Below are 14,858 nucleotides of genomic sequence, written 5' to 3'. Positions count from 1 at the left end.
CAACAAGACCAGTAACGAACGGCAGAATCACTAGCCAACAAGACCAGTAACAAACAGCAGAATCACTAGCCAACAAGACCAGTAACGAACAGCAGAATCACTAGCCAACAAGACCAGTAACGAACGGCAGAATCACTAGCCAACAAGACCAGTAACGAACGGCAGAATCACTAGCCAACAAGACCAGTAACGAACAGCAGAATCACTAGCCAACAAGACCAGTAACGAACAGCAGAATCACTAGCCAACAAGACCAGTAACGAACAGCAGAATCACTAGCCAACAAGACCAGTAACGAACAGCATCACTAGCCAACAAGACCAGTAACGAACGGCAGAATCGCTAGCCTGTGCATAGGCTGAGCGTGAGTTTCCAGTTTGGGGAAGCACATCCATCAAAATACACCCTTTATAATAACACAGCGTTCCGTGCCTGTGTCATGGCATTTGCAGACTGTAAGAGAGACTACTGTTCATAATGTGATGAGTAGATTGGATAGTCATAATTTAAGATAACAATGTACACTGAACAAAAATATGGAAGCGACATGTAAGGTGTTGGTCCCATGTTTCATGAGCTGAAATAAAAGATCACAGAAATGTTCCATACTCTCACAAAAAGCTTATTTCTCAAATTTTGTGCACAAATTTTACATCCCTGTTAGTTAGCACTTCTCCTTTGCTAAGATAATCCATCCACCTGACAGGTGTGGCATATCAAGAAGCTGATTAAACAGTATGATCATTACACCTTGTGCTGGGGACAATAAAAGGCCACTTTAAACACAATGCCACAGATGTCTCAAGTTTTGAGGCAACGTAACGATGTATTTTTCCATTTACAGTGCATTCAGAAAGTATTCCGACCACTTTACTTTTCCCACATTTTGTTACGTTACAGCCTTATTCAAAAATGTATTCAAACTTTTTTTTTCAACTCATCAATCTACATACAATACCCGATAGGGACAAAGCAAAAACAGGTTTTTAGAAATGTTTGTACATTTATAAAAAATACAACACTGGAATATCACATTTACATAAGTATTCAGACCCTTTACTCGGTACTTTGTTGAAGCACCTTTGGCAGCGATTACAACCTCGAGTCTTCTTTGGTATGATGCTACAATCTTGGCACACCTGTATTTGGGGAGTTTCTCCCATTCTTCTCTGCAGATTCTCTTAATCTCTGTCAGGTTGGATGGGGAACATCGCTGTTTTCAGGTCTCTCCAGTTCCGGCCTCTGGTTGGGCAACTTAAGGACATACAGATGGTGCCAGGTTTCCTCCAGACGTGACACTTGGCATTCAGGCCAAAGAGTTCAATCTTGATTTCATCAAACCAGAGAAACTTGTTTCTCATGGTCTGAGAGTCCTTTAGGTGCCTTTTGGCAAACTCCAAGCGGGCTGTCATGTGCCTTTTTACTGAGGAGTGGCTTCCTTCTGGCCAGTCTACCATAAAGGCCTGATTAGTGGAGTGATGCAGAGATGGTTGTCCTTCTGGAAGGTTCTCCCATCTCCACAGAGGTACTCTGGAGCTCTGTCAGAGTCCCCATCGGGTTCTTGGTCATCTTTCGATCCAAGGACCTCCCCCGATTGCTCAGTTTGGCTGGGCAGCCAGCTCTAGGAAGAGTCTTGGTGGTTCCAAACTTCTTTCATTTATGAATGATGGAGGCCACTGTGTTCTTGAGGACCTTCAACTGTGGGACTGTATATAGACAGGTGCGTGCCTTTCCAAATCATTTACCACAGGTGGACTCCAAGTTGTAGAAACATCTTAGGGATGATCAATGGAAATGGGATGCACCTGAGCTGAATTTTGTGCTGTATACGACCAAACAATTGACTTGTCAAATAAATGGGGTCAGCTCTAATGTGTTCATATATCAATCAATCAATCAATCAATCAATCAATCAAATGTATTTATATAGCCCTTCTTACATCAGCTGATGTCAGTGCTGTACAGAAACCCAGCCTAAAACCCCAAACAGCAAGCAATGCAGGTGTAGAAGCACGGTGGCTAGGAAAAAACCCCTAGAAAGGCCAGAACATAGGGAGAAACATAGAGAGGAACCAGGCAGTGAGGGGTGGCCAGTCCACTTCTGGCTGTGCCGGGTGGAGATTATAACAGAACATGGCCAAGACGTTCAAATGCTCATAGATGACCAGCAGGTTCAAATAATAATCACAGAGGTTGTTGAGGGTGCAACAGGTCAGTACCTCAGTAGGAAATGTCAGTTGGCTTTTCATAGCCGATCATTCAGAGTATTTCTACCGCTCCTGCTGTCTCTAGAGAGTTGAAAACAGCAGGTCTGGGACAGGTAGCACGTCCAGTGAACAGGTCAGGGTTCCATAGCCTGATTTTATTTTGCTACATCAAATAGCACCTTATAAGTAGGCTTGGGCGGTATCAAGATTGTTATACCCTCATACCATGGTGTTGGAGTTGTTTGGCCACGCAGTCGTGGGTGAACAGGGAGTACAGGAGGGGATTAAGTACACACCCCTGAGGGGTACCCGTGTTGAGGATCAGAGTGTCCAGGATCCAGTTGCAGAGGGAGGTGTTTAGTCCCAGGGTCCTTGGCTTATTGATGAGCTTTGAGGGCACTATGGTGTTGAATGCTGAGCTGTAGTCAATGAACAGCATTCTCACATAGAATTTTGTCCAGGTGGGACAAGGGCAGTGTGGAGTGCGATTGAGATTGTGTCATCTGTGGATCTGTTGGGGTGGTTTGCGAATTGGAGTGGATATAGGGTGTCCGGGAGGATGCTGTTGATATGAGCCATGATCAGCCTTTCAAAGCACTTCATGGCTACCGACTTGAGTGCTACAGGGCGGTAATCATTTAGTTTGCTCCCTTGGGCACAGGGACAATGGTGGTCTGCTTGAAACATGTAAGTATTATAGACTCAGTCAGGGAGAGGTTGAAAATGTCAGTGAAGACATTTGCCAGTTGGTCCACGCATGCTCGGAGTACACGTCCTGGTAATAGATCTGGCCCTGCGGCTTTGTGAATGTTGACCTGTTTAAAGGTCTTGCTCACATTGGTTACTGAGAGCGTTGTCACCCAGTCATTCAGAACAGCTGGTGCTCTCGTGCATGCTTCAGTGTTGCTTGCCTTGAAGCGAGCATAAAAGGCATTTAGCTCTTCTGGTAGGCTCACGTCACTGGGCAGCTCGCGTCTGGGTTTCGCTTTGTAGTCTGTAATAGTTTACAAGCCCTGCCACATCCGACGAGCATCGGAGCCGGTGTAGTTCGATTCAATCTTAATCCTCTATTGACCCTTTGCTTGTTTGATGGTTCGCCTGAGGGCATAGCGGTATTTCTTATAGGCATCTGGATTAGTGTCCTGTTCCTTGAAAGCGGCAGCTTTAGCCTTTAGCTCGATGCGGATGTTGCCTGTAATCCATGGCTTCTGGTTGGGATATGTATGTATGGAGGTCGGGGGAGAGCTTTGTATGTGTCTCTGTTTGTGGAGAAAAGGTGGTCTAGAGTTTCTTTTCCTCTGGTTGCACATTTAACATGCTGGTAGAAATGAGATCAAAAGGATTTAAGTTTGCCTGCATTAAAGTCCTTGGCCACTAGGAGCGCCGCTCCTGGGTGAGCATTTTCTTGTTTGCTTATGGCCTTATAGAGTTGGTTGAGTGCGCTCTTAGTGCCAGCATCGGTCTGTGTAGACGGCTACAAATAAAATAGATGAGAACTCTCTTGGTAGATCGTGTGGTCTACAGCTTATCATAAGGTACTCTACCTCAGGCGAGCAATACCTCGAGACTTCTTTAATATTAGACATCGCGCACCAGCTGTTATTGACAAAAAGACACGCACTCCCACCCCTCGTCTTACCAGACGTAGCTGTTCTGTTCTGCCGGTGCATTGAAAATGCCTCCAGCTCTATATTGTCCGTGTCGTCGTTCAACCACGACTCGGTGAAACAGGATATCACGTCTGAAAAATAGCGCCTACTTGGTAGTGTGTACTGGGGCTTGAGGTACTCGACCAGTCGGCGAAAGCGTACATCATCCACGACAGAGAACGGTTGATTGTCAAGGGCAATGAATTCCGTTGTCTTGGCATTAATGGATTTTGCCTTTGAGTTTCAAATGACTTGATCTTGTTTCATCGTTGTTGGAAGTGTGCGCTTAGTTTTTTCCCGAAGTAGTCGCTGAATGTCTGGGGGCGATGCACTTTCTAATGAGTAGTTAGGTTTGTGGTATTAAAAGATTTCACTTTCTCCCCTCCTCGGGATATAGTAGCAGCACAAACGTTGCATATGGCCTTTCTGTTATCTTCCTTTGAAACTTCAAAATAGATCCACACAGCAGACGTTGTGGGCTAGGTTAGGAATGCTGTGTTGCACGTGTAGCGCTGTACTGTTCATGGCGTCATTACGTCATCTACCTACGTTTATATAGGTATGCACGGCAGCTTTGACATTGGTTTTGCACATCGCCGTTAACCTAGACATCGGGCCGATGTTGGCATTTTTAGCAAATATCGTCCGATTCCGATATGCTTACCGATATATCGTCCATCCCTAGTAGCTACACCCAAAAATCCAGATTTCTTCTATTTCTCTCCCAGACCTCAAGTGGTCTCCTGATGTGGTTTAATTTTGTTGTTTTTCTGTCTTTGAGACCGAAAACTGGGGGAAAAACGGAACCTGGAAAACTAAACGGAGAGCAGGTGAAGAGATGACGGTACCAGATGAATCAAAAATAACCTTCTGGTGTTTGACACAAAGGGACGATAACCTTCTGGTATTTGACACAAAGGGACGATAACCTTCTGGTGTTTGACACAAAGGGACGATAACCTTCTGGTGGTTGACACTAAGGGACGATAACCTTCTGGTGTTTGACACAAAGGGACGATAACCTTCTGGTGTTTGACACAAAGGGACGATAACCTTCTGGTATTAACACAAAGGGACGATAACCTTCTGGTATTAACACAAAGGGACAATAACCTTCTGGTGTTTGACACAAAGGGACGATAACCTTCTGGTGTTTAGTCGACACATGGACAATAATGTTCTGGTATTTAAATGACACAAATGGACTAAACAGTAAACAGTAGCAAAGTAGCAACCAAACGGTTACAAAAGTCAAAACGCCTGTATGCCTATACCAGGCCGTTCATACTCTCACCACTGAGAATGAGTTGTAGACCTAAGTAACAAGTTACCTTCACAACAGTCCTCTCGATTGACAAAGAACGGGCATATATACTCACAGCAACCGGCACATTCAATTAGGAGAAACCGGACCAATGCGCACTTTATTGAGTGAAGTAAAAGCAGCCAATATGTGCTCAGCATATGTGGGAAATCCTTCAAGACTGTTGGAAAAGCCATCCAGATGAAGCTGGTTGAGAGTGCCAATAGTGTGCAAAGCTGTCATCAAGGCAAAGGGTGGCTATTTGAAGAATCTTAAATATATTTTGATTTGTTTAACACTTTTTTCGGTTACTACATGATTACATATGTGTTATTTCATAGTTTTGATGTCTTCAATATTATTTTACAATGTAAAAAATTGTAAAAATAAAGAAAAACCCTTGAATGAGTAGGTGTTCTAAAACGTTTGACCGGTATTGTACATACAGGCCTATAGCTACATACAGGCCTATAGCTACATACAGGCCTATAGCTACATACAGGCCTATAGCTACATACAGGCCTAAAGCTACATACAGGCCTATAGCTACATACAGGCCTATAGCTACATACAGGCCTAAAGCCACAAATACCACGCTCTAGAAACACGGTGCGCCAGACACCACGCTCTAGAAACACGGTGCGCCAGACACCACGCTCTAGAAACACGTTGCGCCAAACACCACGCTCTAGAAACACGGTGCGCCAGACACCACGCTCTAGAAACACGTTGCGCCAGACACCATGCTCTAGAAACACGGTGAGCCAGACACCACGCTCTAGAAACACGTTGCGCCAGACACCACGCTCTAGAAACACGGTGCGCCAGACACCACGCTCTAGAAACACGGTGCGCCAGACACCACGCTCTAGAAACACGGTGCGCCAGACACCACGCTCTAGAAACACGGTGCGCCAGACACCACGCTCTAGAAACACGGTGCGCCAGACACCACGCTCTAGAAACACGGTGCGCCAGACACCACCCTCTAGAAACACGTTGCGCCAGACACCACGCTCTAGAAACACGGTGCGCCAGACACCACTCTAGAAACACGGTGCGCCAGACACCACTCTAGAAACACGGTGCGCCAGACACCACCTCTAGAAACACGGTGCGCCAGACACCACGCTCTAGAAACACGTTGCGCCAGACACCACGCTCTAGAAACACGTTGCGCCAGACACCACGCCCTAGAAACACGGTGCGCCAGACACCACTCTAGAAACACGGTGGGCCAGACACCACCTCTAGAAACACGGTGTGCCAGAAACCACCTCTAGAAACACGGTGTGCCAGACACCACCTCTAGAAACACGGTGTGCCAGACACCACCTCTAGAAACACGGTGTGCCAGACACCACCTCTAGAAACACGGTGCGCCAGACACCACTCTAGAAACACGGTGGGCCAGACACCACCTCTAGAAACACGGTGTGCCAGAAACCACCTCTAGAAACACGGTGTGCCAGACACCACCTCTAGAAACACGGTGGGCCAGACACCACCTCTAGAAACACGGTGTGCCAGAAACCACCTCTAGAAACACGGTGCGCCAGACACCACCTCTAGAAACACGGTGTGCCAGAAACCACCTCTAGAAACACGTTGCGCCAGACACCACCTCTAGAAACACGGTGTGCCAGACACCACCTCTAGAAACACGTTGCGCCAGACACCACGCTCTAGAAACACGGTGCGCCAGACACCACGCTCTAGAAACACGGTGTGCCAGACACCACCTCTAGAAACACGGTGTGCCAGAAACCACCTCTAGAAACACGGTGCGCCAGACACCACCTCTAGAAACACGGTGTGCCAGACACCACCTCTAGAAACACGGTGCGCCAGACACCACCTCTAGAAACACGGTGTGCCAGACACCACCTCTAGAAACACGGTGTGCCAGACACCACCTCTAGAAACACGGTGCGCCAGACACCACCTCTAGAAACACGGTGCGCCAGACACCACCTCTAGAAACACGGTGCGCCAGACACCACCTCTAGAAACACGGTGTGCCAGAAACCACCTCTAGAAACACGTTGCGCCAGACACCACCTCTAGAAACACGGTGTGCCAGACACCACCTCTAGAAACACGTTGCGCCAGACACCACGCTCTAGAAACACGGTGCGCCAGACACCACGCTCTAGAAACACGGTGTGCCAGACACCACCTCTAGAAACACGGTGTGCCAGAAACCACCTCTAGAAACACGGTGCGCCAGACACCACCTCTAGAAACACGGTGTGCCAGACACCACCTCTAGAAACACGGTGCGCCAGACACCACCTCTAGAAACACGGTGTGCCAGACACCACCTCTAGAAACACGGTGTGCCAGACACCACCTCTAGAAACACGGTGCGCCAGACACCACCTCTAGAAACACGGTGCGCCAGACACCATGCTCTTGAAACACTGCGCGCTCTAGAGACACTGCGCGCCCGACATAACCCTCTTGAAACACTGCGCCCTTTTGAAACACTGCGCGCCCTAGAGACACTGCGCGCCCTAGAGACACTGCGCGCCCTAGAGACACTGCGCGCCCTAGAGACACTGCGCGCCCTAGAGACACTGCGCGCCGTTCATGAAGTTCGTAAAATAAAGCATTGTTTTATGAACAAACAAAATAATGCTTGTTGCCGCTAATAGCACAAACAAATGGTGCAATGGAGTTTGGAGAAATGGAAATGTCTGTACTTGGCGCTCGTGGAAATGGAGAAAGGTGGTTCGATGAGAGAGCAGTAGAAAGCTGGCATCCTCATCGATTGATTCAAACACATTGTTGAATTACAGCATGCTATAGCTACCTAGCTGTTGGTGTGTATATGAGATCCATTTTAATTGCTATGTTGTAGATTAATGGAGTATTCCCTGATTATTACAGTTAACGTTCTGTCTCTTCCCCCCAGGTGTAGAGCTGTTGTGTTAGCCCGTCTGTCCAACCATCCGCTCCACCAGGTGTATCAGACCGCCGGGAATGACTGCACCTTCACAACCTCACCAGGAGTGGGCCCTGGAGGACGACGCCCACATCAATCACACAGCCAGGAGCTAGGAGCACCTTCCTTCCTTTAGCTAGGAGCACCTTTCTTCCTTTAGCTAGGATAGGCTTCCTTCCTTCCTTTAGCTAGGATAGGCTTCCTTCCTTCCTTTAGCTAGGATAGGCTTCCTTTCCTCCGTTAGCTAGGATAGGCTTCCTTCCTTCCTTTAGCTAGGATAGGCTTCCTTCCTTCCTTTAGCTAGGATAGGCTTCCTTCCTTCCTTTAGCTAGGATAGGCTTCCTTCCTTCCTTTAGCTAGGATAGGCTTCCTTCCTTCCTTTAGCTAGGATAACCTTTCTTAGTTCGCTAGTGTGAATCCAGTCCTAGGTTGAGATGCAGCTTTAATGCTGGTGGTGATTGGAGAAGAAAGAGCCACAAACCCACAGAAGAGGATGGCTCATCAGTTCACCTAATCATTACGCTCTATCCTCACTGTTGCTAACTTGATTAGTAGTTATCAGCTCAACCGTTGAAGTCCGCAGGCCTCATAAAGAGTATATTCACACTCACACATTCAGTACTAGCCCTACACTGTGTGTGGTGACTTGGCTCTCTCCACCTCTCCGTTCCCCTCCACGCCCCCTGCCGGTCTGGTGGATGTTTTGGCGGCTCTGAGGACTGCATGGCAGTGGCGTAATCGTGGAGAGGCCAGGGTACCACAAACTTATGGACTTTGACAAAGAGAGGAGGAGGAGGAAAGGGGGAGGCAGAGGAAGGGAAGAGGATGTCAAAGACAGGAGGGAGCCGGTCGGGGCATGGCAGTCGCAGCTCGGGGAGCAACTCCGGGGTGCTCATGGTGGGCCCTAACTTCCGGGTCGGGAAGAAGATCGGCTGTGGGAACTTTGGAGAGCTTCGCCTGGGGAAGAACCTGTACACTAATGAATATGTGGCCATCAAACTGGTGAGTGGACCTAATGCTATAACATATTATACCATCAAACTGGTGAGTGGACCTAATGCTATAACATATTATATGAACATGAGGTTGAACCATAGACTGTTCTCTCTGCTACCGCACGGCAAGCGGTACCGGAGCGCCAAGTCTAGGTCCAAACCGCCAAGCCATATAACTCCTAAATATCTAATCAAATGGCTACCCAGACTATTTGCATTGCCCCACCCCCCCCCCCCGTCCCCCCATCTTTTATGCCACAGCTACTCTCTGTTATTACCTATGCATAGCCACTTTAATAACTCTATCTACATGTACATAATTACCTCGACACCGGTACCCCCCGCACATTGACTGTATATAGCCCCGCTATTGTTATTTACTGCTGCTCTTTAATTATTTGTTATTCCAATCTCTTACTTTTTTAGGTATTTTCTTAAAACTGAATTGTTGGTTAAGGGCTTGTAAGTAAGCATTTCACTGTAAGATCTACACCTGTTGTATTCAGCATTTCACTGTAAGATCTACACCTGTTGTATTCAGCATTTCACTGTAAGATCTACACCTGTTGTATACGGTGCATGTGACAAATACAATTTGATTTGAAGTAGCTTGCAAGCTAGCCAACCATAGCCTGTTAGCTTGGGAGCTTGACTGCCAGTGTGAGGTCAGAATGCTCGGATCAACCCTACTCCTCGATCAGAGAGTCCAGTGTGCGCTGTGAACTCTCCGAGAGCGAAACGATTTGGATTTAGACTATACATTAGTTATATTATATAAACACGAGGTTGAACCATAGACTATACATTGTTTTTTTCCCCTCAATCTACAGTGGCTTGTGAAAGTATTCACCCCCCCTTGGCATTTTCCCTATTTTGTTGCCTTACAACCTGGAATTAAAATAGATTTTTTGGGGGGGGGTTGTATCATTTGATTTACACAGTATGCCTACCACTTTGAAGTTTTATTGTGAAACAAACAGGAAATAAGACCAAAAAAAATGAAAACTCGAGTGTGCATAACTATTCAAAGTCAATACTTTGTAGAACCACTTTTTGCAGCAATTACAGCTGCAAGTCTCTTGGGTATGTCTCTGTAAGCTTGGCACATCTAGCCACTGGGATTTTTGCCCGTTCTTCAAGGCAAAACTGCTCCAGCTCCTTCAAGTTGGATGGGTTCTGCTGGTGTACAGCAATCTTTAAGTCATACCACAGATTCTCAATTGGATTGAGGTCTCGGCTTTGATTATGCCATTCCAAGACATTTAAATGTTTCCCCTTAAACCACCCGAGTGTTGCTTTAGCAGTATGCTTAGGGTCATTGTCCTGCTGGAAGGTGAACCTCCTTCCCAGTCTCAAATCTCTGGAAGACTGAAACAGGTTTCCCTCAAGAATTTCCTTGTATTTAGCGCCATCCATCATTCCTTCAATTCTGACCAGTTTCCCAGTCCCTGCTGATGAAAAACATCCCCCAACATGGTGTTCTCGGGGTGATGAGAGGTGTTCGGTTTGTGCCAGACACAGCGTTTTCCTTGATGGCCAAAAAGCTAAATTTTAGTCTCATCTGACCAGAGTACCTTCCATATGTTTGGGGAGTCTCCCACATGCTTTTTGGCGAACACCAAACGTGTTTGCTTATTTTTTTCTTTAAGCAATGGCTTTTTTCTGGACATTCTTCCGTAAAGCCAAGCTCCGTGGAGTGTACAGCTTAAAGTGATCCTATGGACAGATACTCCAATCTCCACTGTGGAGCTTTGCAGCTCCTTCAGGGTTATATTTGGTCTCTTTGTTGCCTCTCTGATTAATGCCCTCCTTGCCTGATCCGTGAGTTTTGGTGGGCGGCCTTCTCTTGGCAGGTTTGTTGTGGTGCCATATTCTTTAAATATTTTAATCATGGTGCTCTGTGGGATGTTCAAAGTTTCATATATTTTTTTATAACCCAACCATGATCTGTACTTCTCCACAACTTTGTCCCTGACCTATTTGGAGAGCTCCTTGGTCTTCATGGTGCCGCTTGCATGGTGGTGCCCCTTGCTTAGTGGTGTTGCAGACTCTGGGGCCTTTCAGAACAGGTTTGTGTGTATGTATGTATATATATAATGTGACCGATCATGTGACAGATCATGTGACACTTAGATTACACACAGGTCTACTTTATTTAACTAATTATGTGACTTCTGAAGGTAACTGGTTGCACCAGATCTTATTTAGGGGCTTCATAGCAAAGGGTGTGAATACATATGCACGCACCACTTTTTTATTTTATTTTTATAAATAACTTTTTGAAACAAGTAATTTTTAAAAGTTTCACTTCACCAATTTGGACTGTTTTGTGTATGTCCAGTACATGATATCCAAATAAAAATCCATTTAAATGACAGGTTGTAATGCAACAAAATAGGAAAAACGCCAAGGGGTATGAATACTTTTGCAAGGCACTGTACTCACAATACCCCATAATGACAAAGAAAAAACAGGTTTTTAGAAATGTTTGCAATTTTTTTTATTATTTTTTTACCAACAACTGAAATATCACATTTACATAAGTATTCAGACCCTTTACTCAGTACTTTGTTGAAGCACCTTTGGCAGCGATTACAGCCTCGAGTCTTCTTGGGTATGACGCTACAAGCTTGGCACTATCCTGACTAGTCTCCCAGTCCCTGCCACTGAAAAACATCCCCACAGAATGATGCTGTCACCACCATGCTTCACCATAGGGATGGTTCCAGGTTGCCTCCAGATGTGACGCTCGGCATTCAGGCCAAAGAGTTCAATCTTGGTTTCATCAGACCAGATGAAACTGTTGGGCCTTTTACTGAGGAGTGGCTTCTGTCTGTCTACTCTACCATAAAGGTCTAATTGGTGAAGTGCTGTGGAGATGGTAGTCCTTCTGGAAGGTTCTCCCATCTCCACAGAGGAACTCTGGAGCTCTGTCAGAGTCACCATCGGGTTCTTGGTCACCTCCCCGACCAAACCTTCTCCCCCGATTGCTCAGTTTGGCTTGGCGGCCAGCTCTAGGAAGAGTTTTGGTGGTTGTAAACTTTTTACATTTAAGAATGGAGTCCACTGTGTTCTTGGGGACCTTCAATGCTGCAGACATTGTTTGATACCCTTCCCCAGATCTGTGCCTCGACACAATCCTCTCTAGGAGCTTTAAGAACAATTCCTTCTACCTCATGGCTTGGTTTTTGATCAGAGATGCGCTGTCAACTGTGGGACCGTATATAGACAGCTGTGTGCCTTTACAATTCATGTCCAATCAATAGAATTTTCCACCGGTGTGGACATTGTAGTCAAGTCTGCTTATGGGAACAACACACGCAGGTTTTGCCCGGCAAAAAGAAGTGAAAATGGGCTTCCATAAAGTGGGTGCAAACTTCCAATGCATTTCAACAATATGGCCAGATGGCCAGGAATGGATTACATCCGACACGGTCACATCTACTGGCTGTCAACCGTCAAACAACTAGTGTTGGTGAGTATGTTAGCTAAGTAGATAGCTAGTAGCTACTTTTGGTTATACAACATTATTTGATTATGCTAGCGAGCCAGGCTAGCTATGATACCAGAGATGAAAAGGGAATGATATTGTAAAATACATCAAGCTAACGTGATGTAGCATGTCAGAGGAAGATGTGCATAGCTCAAGTTTGCTAGCTACCTTGCTAACAACAGCTAACTGTAGCCTATTGGCATTTGGGGTCAATACAGGGCAGGTGCTTAGATGCTAGCTTGCTAGCTAATCATAGGATGTAACCAGCTTGCTTTCAATTATGTTTCAACTTGAGTTGGCTATCTAGCTAACTCGAACTGGCTAGCTAATGTTAGATTCCCCACCTACCAGGTGGGGAATCGACTCGTTTAAACTTGGTCTTGATACCATGTCTTGTTTTGAGGTGATTGACTGATTTCATGTCAATGCTAATATGCTAAAATATTTGGGTGTTTTTGGTGCCAGGTGTTCTAAACTTCAGAGGGTTGGCAGAGCGTTTCCCTCCCGGAGAGTTCAGAGCGCACACTGGACTCTCTGATCGAGGAGTAGGGTTGATCCGAGCATTCTGACCTCACACTGGCAGTCAAGCTCCCAAGCTAACAGGCTAAGGTTGGCTAGCTTGCAAGCTACTTCAAATGGTATTTGTCACATGCGCCGAATACAACAGGTGTAGTACAGTGAAATGCTTACTTACAAGCCCTTAACCAACAATGCAGTAAAAATGTTTTTATAACGAAACACAAAAAACAAAATCAATTCTTCCAGACCCAAATGGGAGAACGCCTCGCTCCCCCTAGCAGAGCTGGCTAGGTTGTTTTCATGTTATCTAGAGCGTTGGTGACTCTTAACTGTGTTGCTGGCAACAATTTAATAGTTTTTTTTGCCTAAGTTTACTGACACCGGTTATATTCAACAGGTGTTGAGCGTTCGTAAATTCATCAGTTATTCTGCGCTTTCAGTCGAGAGTGCTCTGATATCAGAGTAGATAGCCAGAGTGAATTTACGATCGCACTCTTAATTAAATAGTGATCCATTCTGACTACTGACTTTCATCACACAGGACTACGTGCTGACAATTATGGGCCGGCAGGCTACGAGGAGGTTAGATCTTTGTACGCGCGCTATCCAGAAGAGTGTAGAGTCAGTGTGGAGATAGCTGCCAAAAGGTTGAACATACGTATCGTTAGGGTCGTAAAAAAAATTCAACAAAAGCTATGCATGAAACATGAAACGTAAACGTTAAAATAGATCTTTAAACGTACAAACTCTATGTTACGACTACGAATGAACATTTACACGTTCAATTCTTACTTTACGTCTCCCTTTACTTGGTTACAGATATTTTTTATGCGTACAAACTTTTGTCAGTAATGTGGCATCTGCAAAGGACATAAACCGAACGTAGCTAGTTGAAATTAGCTAGTCAATCAAGCAACTCCAGCCCAGACGTTAGAGTTGCTTTGCAGCTTCCGGTTTCATTTCCAAAATAAAAGTCTAGAGCTTGTTTTAGACATGCATTCAATGACGACGTTACACCACTAGATGGCGTATTAAAGGCTTGGACCTTCAGCTAATGACTCGTGTGAGAATGATAAAGACACAGAAGAGCCTTGTCTAGAATAACCGCCTGAGCTGCAAAATAGAAATAAACATGATTTAATCTAGGCCTATTCTATTATCTAAATATGCCATGCTGTTGTGTGTCATTTAATTGCATAGTTTATTTGTATAGCCACGTGGGGCTAATGTGGTGGTGATGTAACCAAATGAATCACACTTGTTCCAGTATTTGGGAGCACGGACTGTAGGCCTTATATTAGTCATTATGACTGTTGTATTTGTGAATTCTGCTCTGCATGTAGGCTTGTTATAGCCGTTTGCGTTGCACAACCCCCGTCACACAGAGGATACAGTTGAAGTCGGAAGTTTACATACACCTTAGCCAAATACATTTAAACTCTGTTTTTCACAATTCCTGACATTTAGTCCTAGTAATAATTTCCGATCTTAGGTCAGTTAGGATCACCACTTTATTTTAAGAATGTGAAATGTCAGAGTAATAGTAGAGAATGAATTATTTCAGCTTTTATTTCTTTCATCACATTCCCAGTGGGCCAGAAGTTTACATACACTCAATTAGTATTTGGTAGCATTGCCCTTAAATTGTTTAACTTGGGTCATACGTTTCGGGTAGTCTTCCACAAGCTTCCCACAATAAGTCCTGACAGAGCTGGTGTAACTGAGTCAGGTTTGTAGGCCTCCTT

At 45.5% G+C, this 14,858-nt stretch overlaps 1 pseudogene; it reads left to right on the top strand.

Annotated features, from left to right (window-relative positions):
• Positions 1–14,858, top strand: part of LOC139550057 (casein kinase I-like) — an 87,974-nt pseudogene that overhangs the window by 15,713 nt on the left and 57,403 nt on the right.

Source organism: Salvelinus alpinus, chromosome 23 (assembly GCF_045679555.1).
Source record: "Salvelinus alpinus chromosome 23, SLU_Salpinus.1, whole genome shotgun sequence".
NCBI classification, from domain to species: Eukaryota; Metazoa; Chordata; class Actinopteri; order Salmoniformes; family Salmonidae; genus Salvelinus; species Salvelinus alpinus.
This window is presented reverse-complemented; position numbering and strand designations above follow the sequence as displayed.